Source organism: Indicator indicator, chromosome 1 (assembly GCF_027791375.1).
Source record: "Indicator indicator isolate 239-I01 chromosome 1, UM_Iind_1.1, whole genome shotgun sequence".
NCBI lineage: Eukaryota > Metazoa > Chordata > Aves > Piciformes > Indicatoridae > Indicator > Indicator indicator.
Window position 1 is genome coordinate 6,633,884 of NC_072010.1, and position 15,474 is coordinate 6,649,357.

A 15,474-nucleotide genomic window follows, 5' to 3' on the forward strand; every position below is an offset into this window, starting at 1 on the left:
AGTATTGCTTAGGTGTGATAAAGCTGTGCTGATTAGACTAGCCCAGCAGCCTGAATTCTTTGAGTGCTGCAATAAGTTCTTGCCCTGTCCTGTGGCTCCTTTTTTGTTGATCTGAATCAGGCTGATAGATTCAAGAACAGCATGGGTTTGCGTACAGTGTCCCAAAGGAAAGTGGATATGGTCATTTTCTTCTAATGGGTGAAAAGGTGATGAAATTTCAGATGACAAGGGGATGCAATGCAAGGAAATGCATCCCATTTTATTCCTAGTGCAGGAAGATTCCTCTATTTGCTCCATTATTCCAGGAGCTGCTGCCAGCCCCTGAAGAGCATGTTGCTGAGGAGGGGAAAACTGATAGGAAATGGAAGAGCTGAGGGGCAGCTCGTCATGACTAGAAGCTATTTTTCAGCATACTACATATTGATTTTGTTGTTGTCCTCCCTTCTTGTCTAGGAATCTCTGAAATACCCTACTCCAGATGAGCTTGGGTATTAAATTGAATTTCCTAACTCTTAACTGTTTTGTAGTTCAGAATTAACAGAGTTTCAGGCTCTTTCTGGAGACAGTAATGTGGAACAGAAGTTCACTGCCTGTGAAGTTCTGGACTGTGTTTGGGTGACTGTCTGTGGTGGAGTGACTGGCCCCTGGCACCAGCGTGTCTGAAGCAGAAAGCTGTTTTGGTTGCCTTTGTGACAAGGTTCCCTGCTGCAGCAATCAACCCTTCCCAGCAGAACCTCCTGGCAATGTCTTTGAGCTGTCTTTGGGATTGTTTGCTCACTGTGCAAACTGAAGGAGAGTGGTGATAGAGGAAATTCTGGTGTGGAGATGTTTGTGTTGTGGGTGGTGACTGCCATGTGCCAAACCCTTTTAATACATACATGGTGTAGCACTGCCAAAAAAAAAAAATCTTCAGGGCTCTGATTCTGCTGCATGCTACATATGCTTAACTCTGTCAGTGTTTAGTGGGAGTGCTTGGCTGTTGAAACTGTGGTGAAAATAGTGTTTTGATCCTGGTCAGCTTAACAGATACCATTTAAAGCCACTTTTCAATGAATTTTGTGTGTATTGTAGGCTGTCAGAAGGAAAGCTTCTTTTTATTTCTTAGGATGGGATATATTTAAGGCATTGAGGTGAGCTGAATATTTGTATTGGGGAACGAGACCGCTGTGGTGTCAAAATGATATTCAATGACTTGCCAGAATACCTTTTGAAAATCTTCATAAAATACTTTTCTGATAGGTACAACAAGGTGAGCTTAACAAAGACAAGGTTCCTGGTGGAGATGGTTTTGAACATGGGTACCAGTTCAAGTTTAAAGGGCTGATGAAGATAGAATTTAGAGGTGCTGCCAGAGCTACCCTTTTTGCTTCTGAAAATTACCTCTTTTTTCTACTCAGCCCCCAGGGTATTTTTTCCAAAAGTTCTAGCAACTTTCAAAATTTGTCCTCAGCATCCACTCAAAATGATTGTAGCAATTTGATAATGTCCACGCAGTTAGGCACCAACTGCAACTTCATAATTATGAAGTATCACTCTTTCTCATTGCTATACAATACCTGGGGACTCATCAAAAGCTAAATTTCTGCCAAAATACTGATTTTACCAGTTCTCCACCTCCTTCTTTATAAACACCTTTTTATATATAAATTTGCAGTACTTCATTATAAAAGTTTGGTTATCTATGAATTAATGAATGAATAAATGAATGAATGAAAAAATAACACAGGCTTATAGGGAAGGCAAGAGCAGAGTATGCATCTATGTATTCTACATTCTGTTCTGACCAATAAATGAAATGGCACTTTCTGTGTCTAACTGAGGTCTCTTAGGCTGGCCGTCATCCCTTCTGATCAGCACTACTTTTTTTTTTCTTTTTTTAAAAATATAGACCTAAGGATATGTTAAGATCCTGTCAGAGCATCCCCTTTAGCAACATGATTCTGAGGTTCTTATCAGAATTCTGATGTCATCCTTAATCCTTTGTGGATTCAAATTAGTAATAAGCAAAATGCAACTAATAAGAAAATCAAGTCAACAATTCTTGTGGAGATGATTATTAAAACACATATATAAACCCTAAACTCACTTTGCAGCATGTTTAATTTTTGTATTTTTTAGGTCATATGTTTCTGTCAACAAATGCTTGCTTACAGTGGGAGTACAGCTTTTTAAATTGAAATAAAGTCTAACCTTAGTGATGATAAAATCTGCATGGGTTGATTTATTGTACGAGACTAAGAATTAAGTGTCTTGAATGCTTTTATTGGAAATTCAAACAGAGAGGTCTTAGTACCAGGAATGCTGTTTGGCAGAACCTGTAAGTGAATGCACATACTTAGGCTTTCTAGCGATCCCTGCTCCCCAGATTCAGGTCATCCTGTACTGCTGTCCAGGCTGACTCTAATACCAAAGGTGTATTGTCCCAGGATAGGTGTCCCTTCATTGTGAAGTTTTTGTTTATTTTTCATGGCAGATATACTTGGGTTGTATATGAAGAAAGGGAGGATTAGGGACCATCCATGCAAATAGCATAATTGAATGGTTTATATTGGGAGGCACCTTTAAAGATCATTTAGTTTTAAGCCCTTGCCATGGGCAGGGACATCTCCTGCTAGACCAGGTTGCTCAAGGCGACATCCAACCTGGCTTTGAGCATTTCTAGGGTCAGGGCTTCCGCAACCTCGGGCAACTTGCTCCAGTGCCTCAATACCCTCACGGGGAAGAATTTAGTTGTAATGTCTAACCTAAAACTAGCTTCTTCCAGTCTGAAGCTTAGTCCTTGACCTGTCACTACATGCCTTTGTAAAAAGTCCCTCTCTAGCTATCCTGTAGGCCCCCTTCAAATATCGGAAGGCTGCTACCTGGTCTCTGGAGCTTTCTCTTTTCCAGGCTGAACAAGCCCAACTTCCTCAGCCTGTGAAGATAGGAGGGGTGCTCCAGCCCCCAGATCATCTTTCTCTAATTCTTTTAAAACAAGCAAACAAAACAATGGAAGGCTGTTACAGAAATGAAACAATTGAAAGCTAACAGAAACCAAAGGCTGGCAGACTTTGCTTGTTTTGGAAATGTGCATTTGCCGTGCAAAAGGAATAATCCATATTTCCAACGTGAGGGTGGCCATTACAAACATTTTGGGTGTAGTTCTCTAACAAATGCCAGAACAGACTTTTTTCCTGTCTAGATATGTGCAATCTAAAGAGGCATGCTCACACAGAGTGGAGTGTTCAAACAATTACTCCTTTTGCCTTGTAAAACTTCAGTAAGATTGAGAAACAGCCATTGAAGACAGAAAAATAAAGATCTAATCAGCAAGTCTGACACTTGTAATGCCTGATCTAACACCTTTTTACTCCTGCACTTGTGTGAGTGATACTGCAAAAAGTTTATCTGGTCAGTGTTTGGAAGGAAACCCAGACACTAAATCATTTGTAATCTTTTTGTTGGTTTGGGGTTTGTTGTTCCTGTTTGAAGCAAATAGAACTGAGGATAAATTCCTCAAAAGTGTCTCTCCTTCCACCTTATCTGCTCATTTGGCATTTCATTTGCAGGAGGGAGCTTTTGGGAGTGAATTTGTAGATAGGGTGGTGATATCAGACTTTAAAAAGTCTTTATTTTGCCACCTTTACTGGGGTGCTTTTTTCATGGGTTCAGAACAGGGGATGTGAGAAGCTAATGTATCTTTCTCCTTGAGCCAAACATAGACCCTCGATTCAAATACTTCTTAGTTTGCAAAACAAAAATCCAGAATGGACTAACACCATATAGGCTCTCTTGTCACATCTTGCAAATTCTGTGGTGGTTTGCAATATAGACTATGAATAAGTGAGGTGCAGGGCAATGAATTAAGAGACACTGAGGAGAGGTGTAGCTGAACAGTTTTAGGTACAAGTATATATTGCTAGATGCCATTTCAAAAAAAGAAACAGAAGCCATGATTGCTTCACGCCAACATGCAGTACGCCACTAGCCTGCAAAGCACAAGATAACCATTATGGATTTGGTGATAGGAAGGTTGAGAGGGGCTGATTATATCAGAGCAGATTTCCTGCCTTATAGTGCTACCATGTGATTTAGCCCATTATCAGATGTTTCAGAGGTGGGGAGAAACAGCCCAATCAGTATGTGTCTAAATTTTCTCTTTGCCTGCATTGTGCCAGACAGTTACTTCCTGTGCCCAATTTAGTGTAATTCTGCATGTACTTAGTGCCCTAATGGGATGAAAAATTTGTCATCTTGCCATCAAAAATGTTTAACCTAGACACAGTAGAAAAATCACATTACGTAATGGGGGAAGTCGGACTTATTTTAAAGAGGATTTTAGAGTTCCTTCATTTTCTTGAGTTTAATGCTCCTATAGAAGAGATAAGCACTAGCTTTATTATAACTTTAGGCTGTTTCACTCCAAAAACTAACATAAGCTAACCAGTGTTTTAACAGACCACTGAGGGATTCCAGAATACATGCTTAAATCATGTACAAAGCTGTTATTGCATTTTCTCTAATTGCAAGCTTGGCAACTGAGCCTGCAATCTGAATCTGTCTGGATGCCTACTAGTTCTTTGGTCTCCAGGAAGGAACAAAATGTAATGACAATTTGGTGAGCCTTTCTGCTGACTGGGCAGCTTGTATAGAATCAGCTGTTGGCTTTTAATCCTGTTGGGGTGTGCTGGGAGGCATATGTACCAGTGGAAAACCATGCCTGCAGTCTTTCTTCGTGATTCCTCTCAAAGTAAGCCTAAATCTAATGCTTAGCAGGGAAACAGGCCTACACAACGTAAGTAGTTTTAGGCTGGATATTATGAAGTGTTTCTTCACTGAAAGGGTTATGAACCAATGCAATAGTCTGCTCAGGAGCAGTGATGGAGTTACCCATCCCTGGTGGAGTTTAAGCAGTGTGTGGACCTGGTGCTTAGGGACATGGTTTAGTGGTGATCTTGCAGTGCTGGGTTGAAGACGATCTGGAATGTGTCTTCCAACCAAAGATACTCTGTGATTCAGTTTGATATTACTGCTAGGACTGGCTCATTGCTGCTTGAATTCTCAAGCTCTGCTATGTAAAAATTGCCATTCATAATTTCAGCAGTTGCTTTTGCAGCAGGTCTGTGATGTCAGTGAACACAGGTTCTTAAAAGTGTTTTTTTCCTGCCGAGATCTAGAACAAATTGTTTCTCTGTCAATAGAAATCTGCAGTTTTATTTGTGGTTGGTGAATGTCAGGGAATAGCTTTAATACTTTTATGTCCCTTGAAAGATGGGATTCAGAGGCTAACTACCTCTCTTGAAGAGGAAAGTAAGTCAAGCTAACAAAGGTCAAGCGATGTTGAGGTGAGAAGGTAAAAGTAATTTGTAAGCCAGCTGCTATGACCTTCTGTCCCTTCTTACCATATAAACTCTATCAGGAGGCAGATGATCTGTAGGGGAAATACTGGGTAAATTGGGAGCACGTGTGTATCTTTGTTAGTAAGCATAATTATCTCCGAAGGCTAGAAGGTCTGTTGAGCTGGTGGAGTTAAGTTATGCTAATTTCCATAGCCAGCAAGCAGAGTGGGTAGCAAGGTGCCTGGCATTCACTTCTAGCTGCATTGGCCATGGGCGACATTTAATGAGTCTAGAGCCATGATGGATCCATGCCTCTGTCTCCATCCTGCTTATGTTATGCTATTGAGTTACAGATCTCAGAGTCCAACAAGCAGGTAGGAAGGCTGACACAGTTGAGAGGCCTGTGATCCTGTCTCTTTCTACAGTGACTTATTGGTTTGACCTGACTTGTAAAGGTCTCCTAACACACCCTAGTTTCAGTGGTTGAATACAAAGGGGAACAGGGTGGGCAGTGTCTGGGATAAAAGGGTTGAACCAAACAGGGTGAGGGCATTAAATACTTGTCCTGTGACTCAGTACCTTCTCTCTAGAGAACCTCCCTTGGCACATGTTGTCGTACTGCCCTGAAGCACTAGCTGTGGTCAGAGCTCTGCTGCCCTGCAGGCTGTACAAACAGCTGAAAAGCCAATCCCTAGCCCTAAGGAGCATCTGTTCTGGAAACGCAAATAACACATGGGAAAGAAGGTGAAAAGAAGATGCAGTCCTCTGTGTAAAACGTTCTTGCATGCCATATTTTCACTATTCCTGCTGGCTGTGCTCATAAACTGGCTGAGCAATGAGGAGTTGGTTCAGACCTGAGTAATATATTTGCTTGAGGACAGAGGGAAGCTACTGCTTTGTTCCTGTTCCAACTTGGAAGACCTGCAGCATAGGTCAAGTACGTATTTTGACTCTTGGAGAAGCATAGAGTTACAAGCAAGAAGAAGAGCCAAATTTTAAATGGCTCAGCTATGGACTGTTGAATATTGACATAAAAAATGCTAGTGGTGCCCTCAACTCCTGGCAGCCTTGACCGTGTGTAGCTGATTTGTGACAGAGAAGTGGTTTACACTCCTAGGAGGGACTGGCTGTTGACAGTACTTTTCAAAAACAAGTTTAGATATTCATATTCTAATATAGTTGATGCATTCAAATAAGTCTTTTCATTTCTGGCCATACAAGGATGAAGAAGCTCAATGATAGGTGAGAATACTCTATCTTAGGTGGGGGCTGGAACTGGTTCCTTGTCCTTTCTCTGTTGTGAATGATTATTATACTTGACAGTCAAATATATAAAAAAGTGAGTGTCCGTCATAGCTACTTGATTGCACTGCAAGTTCCTTCTAAACTCATAAGCAGTATAAAACTGGCATGACCTTCCTTAGGGTTGGACTAGATGACCTTTAAAAGTTCCTTCTAATCCAAACCATTTTACAATTCTATGATGGGCCATCAGACCCTGTGGAAGATAGCACCATCCCACAGTACGTAAAGGGTGGCTAACCAGGAGGATGGAGACTCCCTTTTTACAAGGAATCACATGGAAAAGACAAGGGGTAATGGGTACAAATTACTCCTGGGGAGGTTCCCATTGGGATCCAGAAGAAAATTTTTCACCAGTTAGACAGTTAGACATTGGAATAATCTGCTAAGGGAAGTACTGAAGATTCCTCTGCATTGAACAGTTTTAAGACTCAGCTTGACAGGGTGCTAGGCCATCTCATTTAAACTATACTATCACCAAGAAAGGTTGGACCAGATGATCCTTGGGGGTGCTTCCAACCTGGCATTCTGTGAGTGAGTCTGTGTTTAGTGTTAAAGTCTCTGAGGAACTTGATTTGTTCTGATCTCTCCCCTGAGCTCTATTTATTAGCTTGTTTGCTGAAATAAAGGACATAAATGGAGAAAGCAGGTTGTGGTAGTTTCAGCCTGTGCCTGGAAAATTTTCCACAGATCTTGAACAGAAAGTAGTAGAATGTAAATAAATCCCCATTGTGTGTAAAATGGAAAATAATAAGTCTAAATAATCCCATTGGATAGATAACAAACATAAGCTAATTGTTTCTTTTTGATTTCTTTTTGACTTATTTGCTCTAGCAGATAGTAGTTCTGGCTTCTGCTGGCTTTGCTGACCTTGGCTGCATCGCTTTGTTGTCAGAGTATCTAACAAACAACTCTACTCTTTCTCCTATCTCATGTATAGGGGGGTAGGAAAAGGAGCAGGGAAGGGGAAGCTATTATTAGCCCCCTGGCTTGTCCAGGGGGTTCTTGTACTGTTTATAAATTGTAAATATCTGTAAATATTGTATATTTTGTACATATTCGTTGCATTTCGTTTTAAATTGTAGTTTTGCTTGTAAATACAGTTTCATTTGCTTTCAACTGAGCTCATCTGGCAATTTTATGTTGGGGGGGGGTAATTTCAACCCACCACACAGATGAAGCCTGACTTGACTTTTTAAAATTAAGTAATCCTTAAATCTGTGTAGTATCTTTCCTGGTTTGCAGGTTATTCTCCAGGCCGTGTAAGCATATGCCTAGTGAGTTATATGCCTGACAGGGAAAGAAAACAACCCCTCAGACTACACACACTGATTCTACATTCTGTTTAATTGTGCTCCAGGAAAGCAAGATGACCCTGAAGCCTGAAAATAAATTAAAATTTTGTTTCACAGTATTTAAAATGTCTGAGGTTTGTGCAATAGATAAACTCCACAAACTTATTTTGTTGTACCATGTAATGTTGTCTTTCTTTGTAACTCAATGTATTCATATAAGGATTTTTAGTGTAACCCATGGAAAAATTGGCACCATCTTTCCAGTGCACTTTTGCAATATGGACATAAATATAGTGGCATGTGAACAGCCTAAAAAGGCATTTTCTGAGCCCCAGAGCAGCCACAGACTTCATTCTGGCACAGATTTCATATGCTGCCTTTCTAGTTTATGTCAATTTTAACTTTGAAATCTGGCCTTTGGAGGCAGGAAGTCAAGATCTGCAGTTATGGGAAGCTTCTCCACAGCTGTGTCTACTTGAGAGTTTTATCATAGCAAAGCATTTACTTTTTTTAAGAGTTACTACTGATGCTCTGAGGGTAAGAGGGTTGAGGATTTTTCCCTTTCCAGCTCATTGTCATCTTTCATAAATAAATAAGGAGAGTAACAGGCCATAGTGTGCTGAGACAGGATTGAAAAAATCCAAAACAGTAGCAAAAACAAAAGCAAAACACAATACCCCCAAACCTCCTAAAACGGTCTTTTACCATGTTCATGTAGGTAAGTAGCTTGTGTAGCTTTTTTCCCCCCTTTTATTTTATTTATTTCTCCCCCCTCCACAGGCATTTACCAGAAAAAGTCAAAGATGATGTTCAGCTGAAGAATATGAGTGGGCAGTGGTTTTATGAAGCAAAGTCGAAGAGGCACAGAGATAAGATACATGGAGCAGATATTATTAGAGCTTCCATGCGACGGAAGCCTGCCCCTCATGGTAAGCATTTGGTTTCTATTTTGTTTTGGAAAAGCTGTCTCTCCCTTAGCTAACTTCAGACACTGTTGTCTGTGATATACAAGAATAATATCAATATCTCTACAAAATTATACAAAAAGAGATGTCCCGTGTTGCTCAGTGTAAGCTTTCCTCTCCCTCAATGCTAGGGATTAAAGACAAAATTCTGTGATGACTGCCAAGAGGAGGGACTGCCTCCTGTTTATGTTTAGGACTAAAAGTCCTCTGCACTCCTGGACTTCATTGTCATTTTAATCTTTGAGGCTTTATGAGCTACCCTAGAACATGCAAAGAACTGGAGACTGAGAAAATTGCTCTTCCATGTGGATTTCCAAGATTTTGCATGCTTGCTTTGAGACCTCTGTGGTTCCTTTTTTATTTTTCAGGAGCCCAATGGTTGCTTGGAAATGTTAGGGATCATGAAGTAGAGCTGGTGCTTATGACTACTGAAATACGTGTGCTGGGAGCTCTGGCAGCCAGAACTGACATCCTGTGTCCACTTTACCTTTAAATTCATCCACCAACCCCCACATCGTGGTGGATGCCCTCAAGTGTTCTGCTAGAAATGTTTGTTAAAGCCAGTTGTGTTCACATGCCAGACAACAGTTGCAGATGTTAATTTAGTTGTACAGATAAGTAATTGTGTGTAAATTGAGTAATGTTGACAAGCTTGGTGCTCACTTGATGATAAATATTACATTCTGAAAGTCTTACTTGATTATCTTGGGAAGGTAGTGTGTTCTGTTTAACATCAGAAGTAAATAGTATTTTGTTTGGAGAGAAACAAAACGAGAGCAGAACATAAGAGCCATTCTCTGTGAGATAGGCTTCTGGTCTGATTCAGTAATGTTAGGTGATGGAAGGGAGCTCTGGGGATCATCTAGTCCAAGCCTTGTATTAAAGCTCCCTCACCTAGAGCATGTTGCACAGGAACACGTCCAGGTGGGTTTTGAAAGTCTCCAGAAAAGCAGGCTCCACAACCATTCTGGGCATCCTGTTCCAGTGTTCTGTCACCCTCAAAGTTAAAATGCTCTTCTTTATATATAGGTGGAACTTCCTGTTTTCTAATTTGTGCTGGTTGCCCCTTGTCATGTTACTGGCCAGCAATAAGAAGAGTCTGACCTCATCCTCTTGACCCCCATCCTTTAGATATCGATAAGCATTGATAAGATCCCCTTTCAGTTGTCTTCTCCAGGATAAAGAGCCCCAGGTCTCTGAGCCTTTATTTATAAGAGAAATTGCCTCCAGTACTCTCATCATCTTCATAGCCTCTGCTAGACTCTGTCTAGCACCACTGCTAGACTCTGTCTAGCAGATCCTTGTCTCAAACTGGGGAGCACAGACCTGGTCATAACACTCCAAATGTGGCCTCACTAGGGCAGAGTAGAGGGGAAAGAGAGCCTCCCTAGCACCTTGCCTCTGAGAGTTCCTGGCAACGTGTATGCTCCAAGGCCAGGACTAGCCTGCAGCCAATTTGAAATAGAGGACGTGTTTTCTGGATTTTTTTTTTTTTTTGTCCCCATTAATTTCTTTAGGAAGTTCTTTAAAGCTGTAAAACCTTACCTTTAACACTCAACGTGTTGTCTCTTGAGGCATTTTAAAATGAAGATTTCCCACAGAAGCAGTGACCATTACCCATTCTGGTTTTGAACTGATCACCCTTGAGAGAGAAAGTGAACAGTCATCTATAGTCACAAACCATATATAATACAATATACAGGACTTTATGGACTTCTGTTACCAGTCTCCCAGCATCTGGCCTTTTAATCTGAAGATACTTGGTCTGTTTTATTGCTCTTTGTGCAGAAAGTTGGGGGATTTGTGGTGGTGTGGGGTTTTTTGTTTGTTTTGTTAAAGAAATTGAACCCTGTCTCCTCTTAAACTTCTCTAGTTCTACTAAATCCTTTTGACCCAGAGGCATGACTCTTACTCTTCCTACCAGATTGTAGTGAAATCTGAATGTGTGTGGGGTTATTTATTTATTATTAAGTTCTATGAACTGATTTTTCTGTGTGAAGCAAGTAAAGTACTCAGTAGTCAGAATGGACAACAGCTTGCTATTTTCTGTAGGCTTCATTACTACAATTTAGCCTTGTTTTTCAGTGGCTAATCCTCTATTTTTACACCACCTCAGTTTCTGTGTTCCCAGAGATAAGTTTGACAACTGTTTAGTCAGTTTGAGGTTACTATGTAATGGTTTGGGGGTTTTTAAAAGGAAAGGCCTGAAATGTGAAAGTAGTCAAGAATTCACAGGTGATTAGTGGGACATGTTTGTGGTTTTGGACTTGAAAGTTACGAAAATCAGCTGACAAACTAGCTAAATTTACAGTAATTTATAGCTTAAAGGAAAGTACTGAAAGCCATATTATATTAAGGGAAGGTTAATTACTCTTAATCTTACTACTTGAACAAAGTGACTTTCTGGCACATTCAGAACTACATGCAACTGCTTGGTTTCAATGACTCTTTAGATGTCAAGATATTTTTGCTTGCAGTAGGAATAAAAATCTAATTTTTGCATACTAAGAAATTCTTTGTTTCTAAACTGTTGAAGTACAAAAAGCAGTAGAGGAAACAATCTTATATTTTTGACTCTGAAAGAGGCTGTCACAATAGAATTCTGTCCTACCCCAACAAGAAATGCAAATATATTTGCATTTGCTGAATGAGGTGGGGTTTTTTGTTTGGTTGAATTTTCTTTTCTTTTTTTTCTTAACTTCTTCTGGTAATTTCATTCATAAAGTATTAGACACCTGTGTAAATGAGAGTTATGACCAACTTCCAGTTTACTGCTGTAGGAAGAAAATAATTGTCTCTATTAACTGAACTTCAGCATATTTTCAGTTTCCTGTGGCTTAATTGTTTTTGTTTCCTCAGGACACTTAATTTTTTTTAATGTTTATCTAGCTGCAAAAATGACAGGATCAGTCTTTTCCAGAGCTGCTGTAGAAAATTCCACTTAGGATCACTTTATGGTCTAAAGCAGATGTGCCTGGAGTAGTAGAGCAAAGTATTCACAAGAGCATCTGACATTTGTAGTGGCATAAAAAACCAAACAAAAATTCTTCGGAAGTCACCAGATCCACTTCTGTACATAATGCAACTGTAGTGGACTTCTGAAGTAGCTGTAAGACTGAATGCAAATACTTTTATTTGCTTCTTAAGAAATCGTGTGTGAACATATGGGAGACGACAATATTCTTGTTCCATGTTTTAGCTGAAATGAGTCAGAACAAATCAAGCAAAGCAAAGAACAGCTGGGTGAGCAATGTTAATAAAGAAGTCTTTGTACCACCAGAACTACATGGCATTGAGGAACATCAAGAAGAACAACTGAAATCTGATTCAAGGTAAGCTGTTTAATCATACTTAATACGTATATATGGGTACTGGTGAAGCTTGTGAGCTGTAAATTTCATCCAAAGTATTGTACTTGCATCTTATTTCAAAGAGCATCAGATATTTCTGTAGAATCAACCAAGTAATCTATGAATGTGAAATGCTGACAAATATTAGTTCTGTACTGTTAATTGTTTCGCATTCAAATGCAGAACAACCTTTAGCTTACTTCACAGTATCACAGTATATTAGAGATTGGAAGGGACCTCAAGAGATCATCAGATCCAACCCCCCTGCCAAAGCAGGAACACGTAGGATAGTCTGCACAGGAACACATCCAGGTGGGTTTTGAAAGTCTCTAGAGAAGGAGACTCCACAACTCCCTGGGGGAACCTGTTCCAATGCTTAATCAGCCACACTTTATAAAAGGTTCTCCTCATGTTGAGGTGAAATCTTCCATGTTCTAGTTTGAACCCGTTGTTCCTTGTCCTATCACTGTGTACCACTGAAAAGAGCCTGGCCCCCTCCTCCTAACACCCACCCCTCACATATTTATAGACATTGATCAGATCCCCTCTCAGTCTTCTCTTCTCAAGACTAAACAGCCTCAGGGCTCTCAGTCTCTCTTCATAGGGGAGATGCTCAAGTCCCCTAATCATTGTGGCTCTCTGTTGGATTCTCTTCAGCAGGTCTCTGTTTCTCTTGAATTGGGGAGCCCAAAGCTCCCCAGGGAGAGACAATATTCCAGGTGTGGTCTCACCAGGGTGGAGTAGAGAAATAGAAGAACTTCCCTAGACCTGCTGGACACACCTTTCTTGATACATCCCCAGATCCCATTGGCTCTCTTGGCCACAAGAGCACATTGTTGTTCCATGGAGTGCTGTCCACCAGCACTCCAAGGTCTTTCTCTGTGGAGCTGCTTTCCAGCAGGGCAGCCCCTAACCTGTACTGGTGCCTGTTGTTATCTCTCCCCAGATGCAGGACCCTGCACTTGTCCTTATTAAACTTCCTGAGGTTTGCCTGCACCCAGCTCTCCAGCCAGTCCAGGTCACGTTGGATGGCTGCACAGCCTGACAGGTGTCAGCCAACCCCCCAGTTTTGTATCATCAGGAACTTGCTGAGGGTACTCTCAATGCCCTCATCCAGGTTGTTGATAAAGATATTGAACAAAACTGGACCCAGTACTGATCCCTGGGGGACACCACTTGCCACAGGCCTCCAAGGTGACTCTGTGCCATTGATGACGACCTTCTGAATTCTGTTGTGGAGCCAGTTTGCAATCCACCTCACTGACCAGCCATCTATGCCACTTCCTCAAGGAAAAAGTTGTCAGTGGTGTATAGAATGGTCTCACACATGTTCTCATCTCACAGTTTGGTCTGGCTCCCAGAATTTAGGGCAGGATTTTCATGTTAGATTGACCGGCAATGACTGACTCTGCAATAACCTCTGCATCCCTTCAGTCACTTAAAGGAGACTATTGATTCAGCATTGATTGTAAGCTTGGATCATACTAAGAAATTGCTCTTAGAATTTTCCAGATTTTTGGGTGCACAGTTTAAGATCTCTCAGACTTTTTAAGGAGGCCAAATGCATTCCAGGTGAAAAGAACCAGAATCTTTGAATACTTGTTGAAAATTAGTCTGAATCTACAATGAAAAACAAACATCTTTCTGGAAGAGAGAGGCTTCCACTCAAGAGTAAGGCCAGATGGTCAGTTTGGAAATGCTTGAATGACAGGAAATTTCCTTTGCTGCAGAAGGTTTCTGAATTACAGTGTGTTTTGTATTAATTCACTCTCTCAAGTCTGTGAAACTTAACAACTCCATTTTGCTTTGAAACAACCTGTTTTGATTTCTGAGAGACACATGCCTTCTCCATAAAATACATACATGTAGTAATTTGTTGACTGCGTGAAAAGCTTTCAGAAAGCTTACATTTGAAAAGAAGAGGGCTGATCTCTTCACTGGAGTAACAGCAGGTGGAAATGAAAGTTCTTTAAATGGGCAGATTCCTCAATATCTTTGAAACAAGAATCAAGGTGTAACACAGATAATTATTGCTTGTGCTTTCAGTGAGCAGAGTGAGCTGAGAGACAGAGTTACGTTTTAGGATGTCTGGTTTACTTCTGTTTCTGTCACTGATCTGCTCTTTCTTGTCTGTCTTCTAAGCCTGCCTCTGTACCTCATGTCTTTTCCCTTTGCAGCAAGGCTTGTCTCCTACTATGAATTTGTACAGTGTCTAGTAGCAGTTGAATCTTTCCCTTTTGTGGTCTGCAAACTGGGCATGCATGTTCATGTTGAATAGCACCAAAGGTTAGTGTAAGTATTTGCCTGCAAATCTATAACCTTTCTCTAGCGTTGCTAAAGCTTTTGTCTTGTTGCCTCTTGGTTCCTGACCAGTGCTGTCCAGTCTGTGTGGAGTGTGGGCCTCCATTGTGGTTCTCAGCATTTTGTCTTGCTGAATTGCAGTGCAGGAGGTTTTTAATCTGGGTGTATTTATCAGTTTGGCTTTATACACTCTGAGATTAGCTTTGTGAATGCAGACTATCTGGGAACTGTTTGTTCCCTTTTCCCATCTCTGTGGGTTGAAGGTAAACTTGTTTCCAAACCCTTTGTTGTGAAACCTCGATTCTGGGTGTGGTTGGTTTGTTTGCTTTGGTTTGATTGGTTTTTGGTTTGGTTTGGTTTTTGTTTGTTTGTTTGTTTTCCTACCTCATCTTTTCTGTGGAGCAGAGTTTTCCATATATAATGCCAAATTAATAACTTTAACCTTTCTTAAATTGGAAGTAACATCATGTTAAAATGTGGGATTGTGTGTTCAGTGAAACCTAAGGTTGCCTCCCTCCCTGTAAAAAAACAAAACAAAACAAAAAGGCAGAATTAATATCTTAGCAATTTCTTCCAGCCCAGGGTGCATAGTAGCAATTTCCTTGTTTAAAATGAGCAAAAGGTTGAAGCATTCATGACCAATAGCTTAAATGAATTTTAAAAATCATGTTTGGGTACTAGGTAATGAAGGTGAAACAAGGTGCAGGAGCACACAGGTGCTTTTAAGAACAAACCCACAAACACTGGGTGCTTTATAAAAATGAGAACACAAACTCTAGATTAGCAGAACAAAATTTCTTAAAATGCAAGTATTTTCAGACTTAAAAAATAAAACTGGTAGAACTGAGGTTAAAACCTGTAATGTGGAATCATGTATTTTGAAAAGAAAACAAAGGTTGCAATATTGAGCACTTCAAGAACTAGATTTTATTCTTATTTGATC